Below are 12,260 nucleotides of genomic sequence, written 5' to 3'. Positions count from 1 at the left end.
GAATGAATCAGCAAGTTGGGAATGAGCATCAGGCTCAAGAAGCTGATCACGGTCAAAGAGCTGGTAATGGGATTGGTATTCAAGTTCAACAGGCTCCAGTCCATGAGGGACACGCTCAGGGTAACCAGAAGCAAGACCTACCTCAAGTCAACCAGCCACAACCCTTACCCAACCCACCCATACGTCATCAGCCTCCCACAGCTGTCACCATGGTTGCCAGACACTGTTTTATGTGATAAGCTCTTAAGTCAAGTGATCAAAGATGATTTTTGGTGTAAACAAAGTAACAAGAAAGCATAAAACAAGAAACAAGAAAAGCAATGATTAATGAACTAAACAAGCAACAAAACAAGATGATGGTGCTTAAGCAAATGATGGAAGATAAGCCTCTAGGTGTGATCATTGATTAAGGTGATTTCAATGCAAACTAATGATGCTAAACAACAATGCAACACTTGCTACTCTTTAGTGTAGGCTTCTTAATCAGATTAATCCACTCTCATGACAGAAATCCCTTTGCAAATCACTTAATCAAGTCTAACAACCATTAGAGATAACCAAGCAATCAACAAGCCTAATGTTCCAAGCCTAATAAGTGACCAAACAATCTCTAACAAAGAGAGACTGAATCTTTAACAGAAAGACATAGCAAGCAATCACATGATCTCTAATCCAATCAACTTAGAGTTTAAAGCTAGATTAATCCTCTCATGAAGGTATTAATCTCTATACTAATCCATTTTCAAACCAAATTCTCATTTATGCAATTAACAAACATCATCATGGCATTAATGCATAAACCCTTAAGTTAGCTTTCATTCAGGCAATTCATCAAACACTTTTGGTGCATAAAAAAAAAAACCCAGATTCTAGACCCAAGTGATGTGCAAGGATCTAGCATTAGGATCAGCTAACTAAGGAAAGGAGAAGAGAATCTAAGCCTAAACAATCATTAATCTACATCTAAGCACCCTAAATCTACACACCTAGATGCTTAAAGAGGGACTACTCTCTAGTCATACCTAACTCTCCTAAACCTTTGCAAGCAGAGTAGTTAAGCATGATTAGAGATTAGAAATGAAGATGGAGATGATAGAGGATGATTGATTTCAGCTTTAAACACAAAGTACTCTCTTGATTCAAACCCAGAAAATGAAGATCTCTCTTACAAATTAGAGTCTTTCACAAAAGAGGCAAAGAAACAAAGGGAATAAAGCTTAGTCCTAATGATTAATCTCTCAAAACTATATATAGGTAGGGTTTTCCTGATGGTCCAACCCATTACAAGCTGGATATTAGCCCAAAAAAGTCCAAAAACACGACCCAGATCAAGGTCATATCAAGCCCACACAATATGGCAACGGCGCCAATTGATAACTAAGGTTTTCAAGGCCTTAATAAGGGTTATCAATCCCTTAGCTGTTGCAGCATAAAGGGTATCAATCCATAAGTGTGGTTGCCAGACACTAGTTTATGTGATAAACTCTTAAGTCAAGTGATCAAAGATGAGTTTTGGTGTGAACAAAGTAACAAGAAAGCATAAAACAAGGAACAAGAAAAGCAATGATTAATGAACAAAACAAGGCAACAAAACAAGATGATGGTGCTTAAGCAAATGATGGAAGATAGCCTCTAGGTGTGGATCATTCATTAGGGTGCTTTTCAATGCAAACTAATGATGCTAAACAACAATGCAACACTTGCTACTCTTTAGTCTAGGCTTCTTAATAAGATTAATCTACTCTCATGACAGAAATCTCTTTGCAAATCAGTTAATCAAGTCTAACAACCATTAGAGATGACCAAGCAATCAACAAGCATAATGTTCCAAGCCTAATTAGTGACCAAACAATCTTTAACAAAGAAAGACTGAATCTTATACAGAGAGACATAGCAAGCAATCACATGATCTCAAAACCAATTAACTTAGAACTCTAAACTAGATTAATCCTCTCATGAAGGCATTAACCTCTACACTAATCCATTTTCAAACCAAATTCTCATTTGTGAAATATGAATCAATGAGCATTAAGAAACAGTTCTAATATGTCATTTATGCATTTAACAAACATCATCATGGCATTAATGCATAAACCCTTAGTTAGCTTTCATTCAGGCATTTCATCAAGCACTTTTGGTACATGAAAAACCAGATTCTAGACCCAAGTGATGTGCAAGGATCTAGCATTAGGATCAGCTAACTAAGGAAAGGAGAAGAGAATCTAAGCTTAAACAATCATTAATCTTCATCTAATCACCCTAATCTACACACCTAGAAGCTTAAAAGAAGACTACTCACTAATCATGATGAACACACCATTTCCTTTGCAAGAGGTGATGTTGATCATGATTAGGAGTTAAGATGAGATGAAGAAATGATAAGAAACAGCTTTAAGATGATTAAATCTGCTAGATATCTCTTGATCAAACTCGTTTTTATACTGAAAAGGAAAGAAAACAAGAGAGAAACTAAGAGAGAAGATAAGATTAAGGGTTTTTCTCCCAAAAAACTATTTATACTAAGGGTCTTTGACCGGGTCAGCCCAGGACAAACTGGGTACTGACCCGGCTCAGTTGGGTCTGGTGGCTGGTTTGCGAGATGGTCACGTCCATGGCTGACCCACACACCCATCTCGCACCAAAAGAAGCTCAAGACTCCAAGATGGTCAAGTCCTTTCTCAGCCGCATATCCATCTAGCACTTCATCTTGCATGTTCTTGTGCGGCTCAGTTCAGCTCCTTCCCCACTCGCAAGACCAGGTCGCACACTCCAGAATGTATATGTGCGAGATGGTCACTTTTTTGCCCAAGTCGCATGCCCAAGTCGGTGTAATTTGCGAACACATGTGCTACAAGGTTCCACTTCATGTTCAACTCGCAGGCCTATCTCGCACAGCATTGTGGACTTACTCAAATTTGATTCTGGAAGTCTCTACCTTGCTCAGAGTCTCCTTACACTCATCTCTAAAGTCTCAACTTGTTTCCAGAGCGTTGAGCATTCATGGGTGCAGTTAATCAAGTCGCAGTACTGTATCGCACAACCTAAGCCTTCTCGGACCACTTTGCATTCAGGGGCGAGTAATGTCCAGGATATGGATCCAAATGGCATGGTTTCAACTGCATTGCAATGAGAACTCAAATATCTCGAATTTTGGTGAAGGTTTTGGGTTAAGTGACGTCGGCAAGGGCTCCCTTCCACCGGTTCTTTGATGCCCGTTGCTTTGGTCCTTTATCCGCTCCGAGACATGTACTGCTTCTTATCGCCGTAACTTTCAGCTCAAAACTGAAAATAGGACGATATAAAGTGTTCTGGAAACTAGAATCGACGATCTTGAATCTTTATGTAGACTCCAGAGGCTGAATCCTGTTGAAAGTCTTCCTTCTCAGGTGATCAAGTTGAGGGATCGTCGGCTCCATAACACTTGTCCGAGTCTGATGCACATAAGGTTATGGTCTCTCCATGGCTTTTGTCCCAATTGCTCCCAATTAGCTCCAAATGACCTGTAAACACTCCAAAAGTGCAAAAATCTCTAGGACCTAATGCAATTCCTAACTAAAGACAAAAGCAAAGACAAATATATGTAAAACTACCTAAATGTATGCATGAGACTCAATATTTGGATAAAAATGCAATCCTAAACATGACAAAATATGAGTATATCATACTCCAACATTGGAATCACGCCAAATGAAAATAGAATGCCCTTCATCTAAAAACAAACACGGGCATTGACATATGATCCTCTATCAGATCGGGTTCTTGCATAAACAGATGTGGACTGTCTTCTTATATGTGTCATGTTGTTTAGTCAACTTCTACTGGACAACAGGCAGTCTAACCACCTTTTATCCTTCAGTTTGGACCAGATAATTTGGACAACATCTTGTGGAGAGAATTTATGGTTTACGCATATGAAACACTTTGCGATGACTACACACTTAATTATATGGACCATACACTTCCACGTTATCCACTACCAATTATATGTACCAAACATTTTGGACAACATTTTGTCTATACCCTAAACATCTACAAATATGGACTATATATTACACCAAACATCTAAGTTACACATCTACTATTTACAACGGACTACTTAGCGCCCCAGTTTAATAATGAACAGGAAATGCAAAGAAAAACTATGAGGGAACATCTCGCCCATATATATACTCCATTTCTCCATACTTACCAACGCTATCACCAACCAAATTAGGGTTTAGTCTTAAAAATGAGCTTCCAATCCACAGCCTCCACCCCTAACTACTCCTGCGGGATTCCCAGAACCTGTTTCTGTGGCTAGAAAACAGTAATATTGAAGTTAACAACTGTTCAGAACCCAGGAAGGGAATTCTACAAGTGTTTAGCAGCGAAAAAGGTAACAATTTTTGGACAATTTAAATAAAAAAATCAACCAACTTGAGACACTAAACTTTACTAATATAGGGAGATTATGGCCATGTCTTCAAGTGGGTCGGCGAAGCTAAGTCAGAGGAGCTCGATATCTTAACCGAAAGTAACATTGAGTTACAAAACGAAATTACCATCCTCAGATCTGGGGAGGCTAACTTAAAGAGTCAGGTACAAACTATCCTCGCCACTATTCAGACCTTGAAGAACGAAGCACAAGCTACAAAACAACAACTAAGGCTTTATGCTTACTCTACCGCCTCCTGCTGTATCGTTGTTCTAGCTGTTCGTCTACTCAAGTATTAATCCCTTTTCTTTTTAACGCCCCACCTTGTTCTGGGTTACGTGGTCAACGATGTGTACATTTTCCTTTAGTAAGCTGTATGTGATTCAGATCTGTTGATCAATTACCTTAGTTCTCAGTGCAATATATACATTATGCTCGATTAACGAGAACGGAAAATTACGAACAACAATTCTTTCCCTCAACTTTACTTATAAACAAGAACGAAAAATTATAAACGTACTCGAATTTTCATTAATACTGCAAATAAAAGGTTTACAAAGTTAAACAGAAAATGCAAGGTTTAGCAAGGTAAAGAGGTCTGACTAAGATGACACAACCACAATGCCATCAACGGTTCATCGTCATAACAAACACTTTGGCTAACATCAACACGGCAATACATCGACTACAAGAAGAACCTTCCCGAAAAATATTTTTCGAACCAGCTCAAGCTCCATTTTACCCATACAAACAACTGTTGCCTCCAACTCTTTTTTTAAACGCTCAATTTCCACCACCGAACTCTCTACGCTCCGCCACATTTCCGGAACATCAACGGGCATTCCACACTCCCTAAAAGCAACAAATCTAAGCCTCTCACCATCTTCCTCCACCGTCTCTTTCACTTTCTTCAGTTCTTCCATCATGGCCGTATCCCACCATTTAAAAAAATCACACCCTCACCCTTATAAATCGGAAACAAATTACAAAAACCAATCAAAATCAACTAAAAACACAATAATAAATTACATACTCATCTTTTTTGCAACAGAAAAACCTCCGACCCCTTTCCATCTCAGCAACAGACGGTTCGATGATTAAATTGTTCCCACAAAAACATCTCAGCAACGGACGGTTCGATGATTAAATTGTTCTATGGAACCGTGATCTAACCCTCTCAAACTTTGATGAAGCCTCCGACAACTGAATCGGACCGGAAGGTTCCCCGGACAGGCGATCATTCAGGAGTATCGGATTGCTCCGGAATGGATGCGAGAGAGGTCTGTCTTCCGGTGACCGTATCTTTCAGCTCAGTGCTCCAAATGCCTTTATTCTACCTGTCCTGGGTTCTTGACTCAATTATCTCCAACTTTTCTGAAGACCCTGTAAGCTGAATCGGCCGGCAAGAGCTTCCGGTGACGCGATTTCAGAAATGTATCTGCACCCGGGATTTTTGGCCGAGAGACTTGACCGCGGTACGTGTTTTTGGCCAAGAAAGCTACCCGCGGGAAGGATTTTGGCCTAGAATTCTTGGGCCATCAGTACATCATTTTGTCGAGAAAACCAAAATTGCTCCTTTTCACCATTTTTGATCATTTCAACTCCATTTCTTCATCTGAATCACATCCTCCACTCCAAATAGGCTCCAAAAGCACCTGTTTAACACTCCAAACCATGCAAAACTCTCTTGGACCTAATGCAATCTCCTAAGTCCTAAAACAATGCCTAAAGACCTAAAATGCATGAGATAATACATGATTTGGACTAAAATATGTACACTAAAAGATGTAATTTATGAATATATTAACTCCCCCACACTTATTCTTTGCTTGTCCTCAAGCAAAAAGAACAAGTAAGAGAGAGAGGTTGAATGCATTTGGAGTTCATATTTCCTTTGAAAGAGAAAAATGACCACTAAGAGAATTCAAGTTCATGCTCAATATGCAATGCAAGACCATACTCTGATGTATCAACTCAACAGTAATCTCCACAAGTTCTTTTATTCCTCAACTCTTTGACATTCATTAAGCTCTTTACCAAGTGGATCAAATGATGCAATGTTCAAACAAGCAAAGTTTGGCTAGGGTGAGGTAATGAGACTAAAATGGTCTCATCAGCGCCTGAGTGGGTTCAATGCAGCAAGGGGATCTCTCTATGAATGATCAAACTTTGGCAGAATGCTAAAGGTAAAAAGCAAACTATGCATACAAGGGCAAGGACTCATCCCACCCCACACTCTACTCAAAGCTTTCTCACTTGCTCAACCTCTCAAGAACCTCACTTTCCACACTCATTTTCCTCTCACTAGGGGACTCACTTTTCATTTTCACACTCAAGTCTTGGAGTTCAAACTTTACATAGCTCTTTTTCACTTTCTTTTGTAACCTCTAGCCTCTTTTTCTTTCTTTTTTAAAACATTTGAGCTCTTGGGCTTCTTTTCTTTTCTTTTCACTTAGAGGCTAGACTTTTTCTTTTCAAAACACTAGAGCTCACTTTCTTGACTCAAAACTCCAAGACTGATTTCTTTTCTTTTTCTATCCCCTAGTTCTCACCATTCTCCTTTTATTTCCACTCATCTCTCCTTTTTCCACTCACTAACAAGTATTCCCCCACACTTAGTTCTCACCAAATCTCTCAGCTCCTTGATGATGGAACTTAACACTCAATGAGACTTGCCCTTGTTGCTCTAAACCTAACACTTTCTGCTAAGTTTGATCCAAGGTGGCCTTTCAATCACACACAAACATTTGGCTTGAAAGAAGGATGGGTTCAGGGTGAGGAAAACTGATCCAGTATGCAGATTCAGCTATATGAGCTAAGGAAGAGGATGGTAAAAACAGGATCCTAGCTCAAATATGTATATTGGTATCCACAAGCTAATTCAAACAATGCACCAAATGATAATTTCAAGTCAAGTTCAGGGTTTTCACTTATTAGAGTTGAGTTCAATTCAAACTTGCTTCTCAGATTCAAATCATTTCAAGCCTTGCAAGCAAAGAAGTCATTTCACAAGCATATTTAATCCACATTCTCAAAGTGATGTACTCTCAAGGAAAGAACCTATCATTACTCCCATTTGCATATGATGCAACCTATATGAAAATGCAGACTAGACTCAATCCTAAAATGTGAATGCAATTACATGAGCATTTTTTAGTGAAAATTTTTCAGATTTTTCCATTTTTTTGGTTTTTATATGCACTTAGATGAATGCAAAATGAGACTCAAAGTGAAAAGGAAAATAAGAGCAGAATAAACATGATTAGTAAACACAAAACCCCTCCCCCACACTTAGATAACACAGTCCCTTGTGTTATAAAAGCATGAGAAAGAGGAAAAATCAAACATGAAATGCAAAAGATAAAGAAAAATGCTAAATGCTCATTTACAAGTGTTTGGAGTGATGCTTGGTGTGGTTCTTATGCAAAAGGGGAGTGAGTATCTGCACCAGATGAGGCTAGACACCACTGGAGATGGATTTGGCTTGGCCTGAACTCCCTTGTGCGGCATGGACTTGTCTTGGACCAACTCGCAGACTTTGGGACATAGATACCTCGGCCTTTCTTCTTTTTGGTGCGGCCTGGTCTCCTTCTCCCAGCCAACACGCCCAACTCGGAGTGTATTGCGGATCATCGTGCGGCTTAGCTCTCTTTATTCCTAGTTAGCACGACCATCTTGCAGGATTTGTCACTTAAACACCTCGGCCATACTTCCCATGCTGCGGCCTAGCCTCCATGCTTCCCAGGTAGCACGCCTAACTCGGAGTAATTTGCGAGTCTTCATGCGGGTTAGCTTCCTTGGGTTTCAGGTAGCAGCATCAGGTCGCAGGTTTTTGGACTTAAACACCTCGGGCCTCTTCATGGTTTTGTGCGGCTTGGTCTTCTTACACCAGGTAGCATGCCCAGGCCGGAGTAAATTGCGAGTTGGGCTGCGACCTGGGCTCTTCTTGCACCAAGCCGCACATCTAGGTAGCACTCAGGCGCCGTCCAAGCTTTTCAAACCTTAGAAACTTCTCTAAGCCCTTTCACATGCTCCATTCCATTCATCACTGAGCTATGTCCTCCAAAAATCACCTAGAACCTGAGACCAACTCACAAAACCCATCAAAAGATCCTAAAACATAAAAAGGAATGAGAGAAAAGAATAAAAAGATTATATACAAGGATAAGCTTGGGGTGTCTCCCAAGAGCACTTTGTTTAAAGTCACTAAGTTTGACTTTGAAAAACCTGTTTTTAGCTGGGGTGAGGTTGAGCACTGATGCTCTTCAGCACTTCAATGGTCTTGAGCAAGAAAGCTGAGTTGGTTTGCTGCCTTTGGGAACCATTAGACCCTTGTCCTTGAGATCCCACCTTGAGACCTTTGTCCACCAGCTCTTGAATACCATCTGGGTCTTTATCAAAGATGGCCCTTGTGAGACATGCCCTCATTTCAGCAAACAGACCTGGCTTCCCATTGCAATCCAGCTTATACTTTAGAGAACCATCATCGTCAACCCAAGGAGTGAGATCAAAGTCTTGAGAAGAAATATCAGGTTTAATACTCTTGTCTTCTGATGCTGAGCCATCACTTTTGGTGTTAATTATCCTTAGATCACTAAGTGTAGGAGACCATGAGAGCAAGATGTCTTCTTCTCTGATCAATTGCTGTTCAGTCCCATCCTTGTAAACAGAGTTGGTGTGAGGTTCTTTTTCCATTTCCACAGCTGAGAGAGATTGGGATCCACCTAAAATCCCAGCACTTCCTACATACTTCATCTCAGGTACCTTAGGGGGTTCTATCTCTTGAACAACTGATCCACAAAATTCAGCTAAAGGTGGTTGAACAGGGTAAAAGGCATCCTTATCCACCTTTGTAAGCACCACTCTTTGAGTATCAAAGTCAATCATTGCACCAGTGGTGTTGAGAAATGCAGTTCCAAGCAATAGGGGGAGCTCTTTGGTCTTCTTCATCTTCATGATCACAAAATCAGTGGGAATTATGCATTCACCAACTTGAAGTGGATAGTCTTCTAAAAATCCATATGGTTTCTTGGAGTAGGAATCACCAAAGGTGATAGAAGAGGGGTAGGACGTTATAGACTTGACCTTTAGCTTCTCCATCATATCTTTAGACATTATACTCACACTTGAGCCTGAATCACACAAAGCATTCTCAACTCTAAAGTTTCCAAGAGTGCAAGAGATGGTGAACTTCCCTGGGTTGCCTAGCTTTGGGAGGGAGGTGGGCTTCATCTGAGTTGATTCAGAGGTGGAGGCACAATCTGTTAGCTTTGCTTGACCAGTTGGCAGCTCCTTTGTTTCAATAGACACTGAATCATTACCTTGCTGAACAGAAAGAACTGAACCGGCTGCCCCCACACTTTTGCTCTCAATGTCCTCATTGAGTTCATGTAAGAAGCGCATGAAATCATCTATAATGGTGTCCTCATCCACTTGAGTGTGTGCATTCTCAGTACAAACTTGACCATAAAGGAGGTCTTCAATCTCTTGCACAGCAGCTGAATGGTCATCATTGGAGTAGATGGCATTGCAATAATCTTTTGAGTTTTGAAGAGCTTTACCAGGAAGAGAGACTTGTGGTTCAGAAGTGCAGATGCCCTTGTTCTTTTTAATAGACTTTAGTTCAGCGCCCAGTGTCTCCAGGTCAGATACCATCTTTTGTTGTCCTATTAAGAGCTGTTGGAGAACAACATTGAAATCAGGACTTTGTTGAACAGGTGGTGGGGCAAAACCAGGAGGTGGTGGTCTTTGTTGTAGGCTGACTTGATTTGTGAAGCTATTCCCTTGATTCTGAACCTCTGGTTTCTGAAAACCCTGTTGACCTTGGGAGTTACCTTGGTACTGATTCTGTTGAACAAAGCTTTGAGGCGGGTATATTTGGTCTTGGGGGTTGGCCACATTGTTGCTCCTATAGGACAAGTTCTGGTGTTTATTGAAGTTGTTGTAACCATTGAACTTGTTTTGATTCCCAATGAAGTGCAACTCCTCTTGAGTGAGACTCTCTGCATTTGTATTTGTGAAGCATCTCTTTTCCTCACTCACATAGTTTATAGGCTTTTGAGTGGCAGCTAGGGCTTTTTCAAGCTTGATATTCAGCACTTTGATCTTCTCTTCCAGCTCTTGGTGTCTACCAGAATCTTCTCCTCTATAGCTTCTATCATAATCTTCCCCATAAGTGTCTTGGCTCATGGCTAAGTTCTCAACAAGTTCCATAGCTGCATTGATTTCTTTTGCCAAGAAATTTCCATTTGAGGCTGTGTCCAACTGAATCCTGATCTTAGGAACAGCTCCTCTATACAAAGTGCTAAGGAGAGAGGCTTCTGAAAAGCCATGATGTGGACACTTATTTGTGTAGCTTCTAAACCTGTCCAAAGCCTCTCCAAATGTCTCATTAGAATGTTGAGTGAAGCTGGAAATCTGGTTCCTTAGCTTTGCAGTCCTTGAGCTTGAGAAGAACTTGGATAGAAAGGCAATCTTGCATTGCTCCCATGTGTGGATGGATCCTCTGGGGAGGTTCTTTTCCCATTGATGTGCCTTATCTCCAAGGCTGAATGAGAACAATCTCAGTTTGAAGCTATCTTCAGATACCCCATTGATCTTAATGAGATCACAAACTCTGTCAAACTGATCCAGATGCTCCAAGAGATCCTCCATAGGTAAGCCATGGAACTTCTGATTCTGAACCATATTGATCAAAGAGGCCTTCACCTCAAAGTTGTTGTTTTGGACAGGAGGTGGCCTGATTCCTGCTCCATACTGGTGTGCATAAGCTCGGTCATTCTCACCAACAAAGACTGGTTGGGGCTGATGACGTATGGATGGGTTTGGGTGGGGCTGTGGTGGATTAACCTGAGGTCGGTCTTGGTTCTGGTTACCCTGAGCGTGTCCCTGATGGACCTGAGCCTGTTGAGCCTGAATTCCAATCCCATTACCAGCTCTTTGACCTTGATCAGCTTCTTGAGCCTGATGCTCATTCCCAACTTGCTGATTCATTCCTAACCTCTCCAAGTGAACAGCTCTTTCTCTTTTTCTTCTGGCTTGGCTTCTTGTGATCATAAACCTTAGAACAAAGACAGAACTTGAAAGGTGATCAGTAAAACAAAAGAAACTTGATCTCAAAAACTATATCAGAAACTAATGCTAACAATCCCCACACAATATGGCAACGGCGCCAATTGATAACTAAGGTTTTCAGGTCTTAGATGGGTTATCAATCCCTTATGTCACTTGTAGTACAAAGGGTATCAATCCAAATGTGTGTTTGCTAGACACTAGTTTATGTGACAAGTTCTTAAGTCAAGCTGAATAAAAGATGAGTTTGGTGAAACCAGCAACAAGAAAGCATAAACAAGAAACAAACAAGAAATGATTAATGAACTACTAAACAAGCAAGAAAACAAAATGATGATAAAGCAAATGATGAAAGATAAACCTCTAGATGTGATCATTGATTAGGGTGCTTTAGATATTGATTCATGATGCTAAGAACATAATGCAACACTTGCTACTCTTTAGTCTAGGCTTCTTAATCAGATTAATTCATTCCCATGACAATAATCCCTTTGCTAATCACCTAATCAAGTCTAACAACCATTAGATATAATCAAGCAATCAACAAGCATAATGCATCAAGCCTAATAAGTGACCAAACAATCTCTCAACCAAGAAGACTGAATCTTATACAGAAAGACATAACAAGCAATCACATGATCTCAAACATTTTAACTTAGAACTCTAATCTAGACTAATCCTCTCATGAAGGCATTAATCTCTACACTAATCCACTTTCAAACCAAATTCCCATTTGTGAAATATGAACTAATGAGCATTAAGAGACAGTTCTAAT

The 12,260-nt window shown here is 40.3% G+C and overlaps 1 non-coding gene across 1 annotated transcript; it reads left to right on the top strand.

Annotated features, from left to right (window-relative positions):
- The first annotated feature begins 10,739 nt into the window (after positions 1-10,739).
- On the top strand, positions 10,740-10,846 carry LOC112085727. Its single transcript, XR_002899026.1, has one exon. It is a non-coding gene; the product is annotated as a small nucleolar RNA R71 (small nucleolar RNA).
- Positions 10,847-12,260: the final 1,414 nt, after the last annotated feature.

The sequence above is a fragment of the Eutrema salsugineum genome, unplaced genomic scaffold (genome assembly GCF_000478725.1).
Source record: "Eutrema salsugineum unplaced genomic scaffold, Eutsalg1_0 scaffold_3, whole genome shotgun sequence".
Taxonomy (NCBI): Eukaryota; Viridiplantae; Streptophyta; class Magnoliopsida; order Brassicales; family Brassicaceae; genus Eutrema; species Eutrema salsugineum.
Note: the sequence above shows the minus strand (reverse complement) of the source record. Positions and strands in the feature narration are given on the sequence as shown.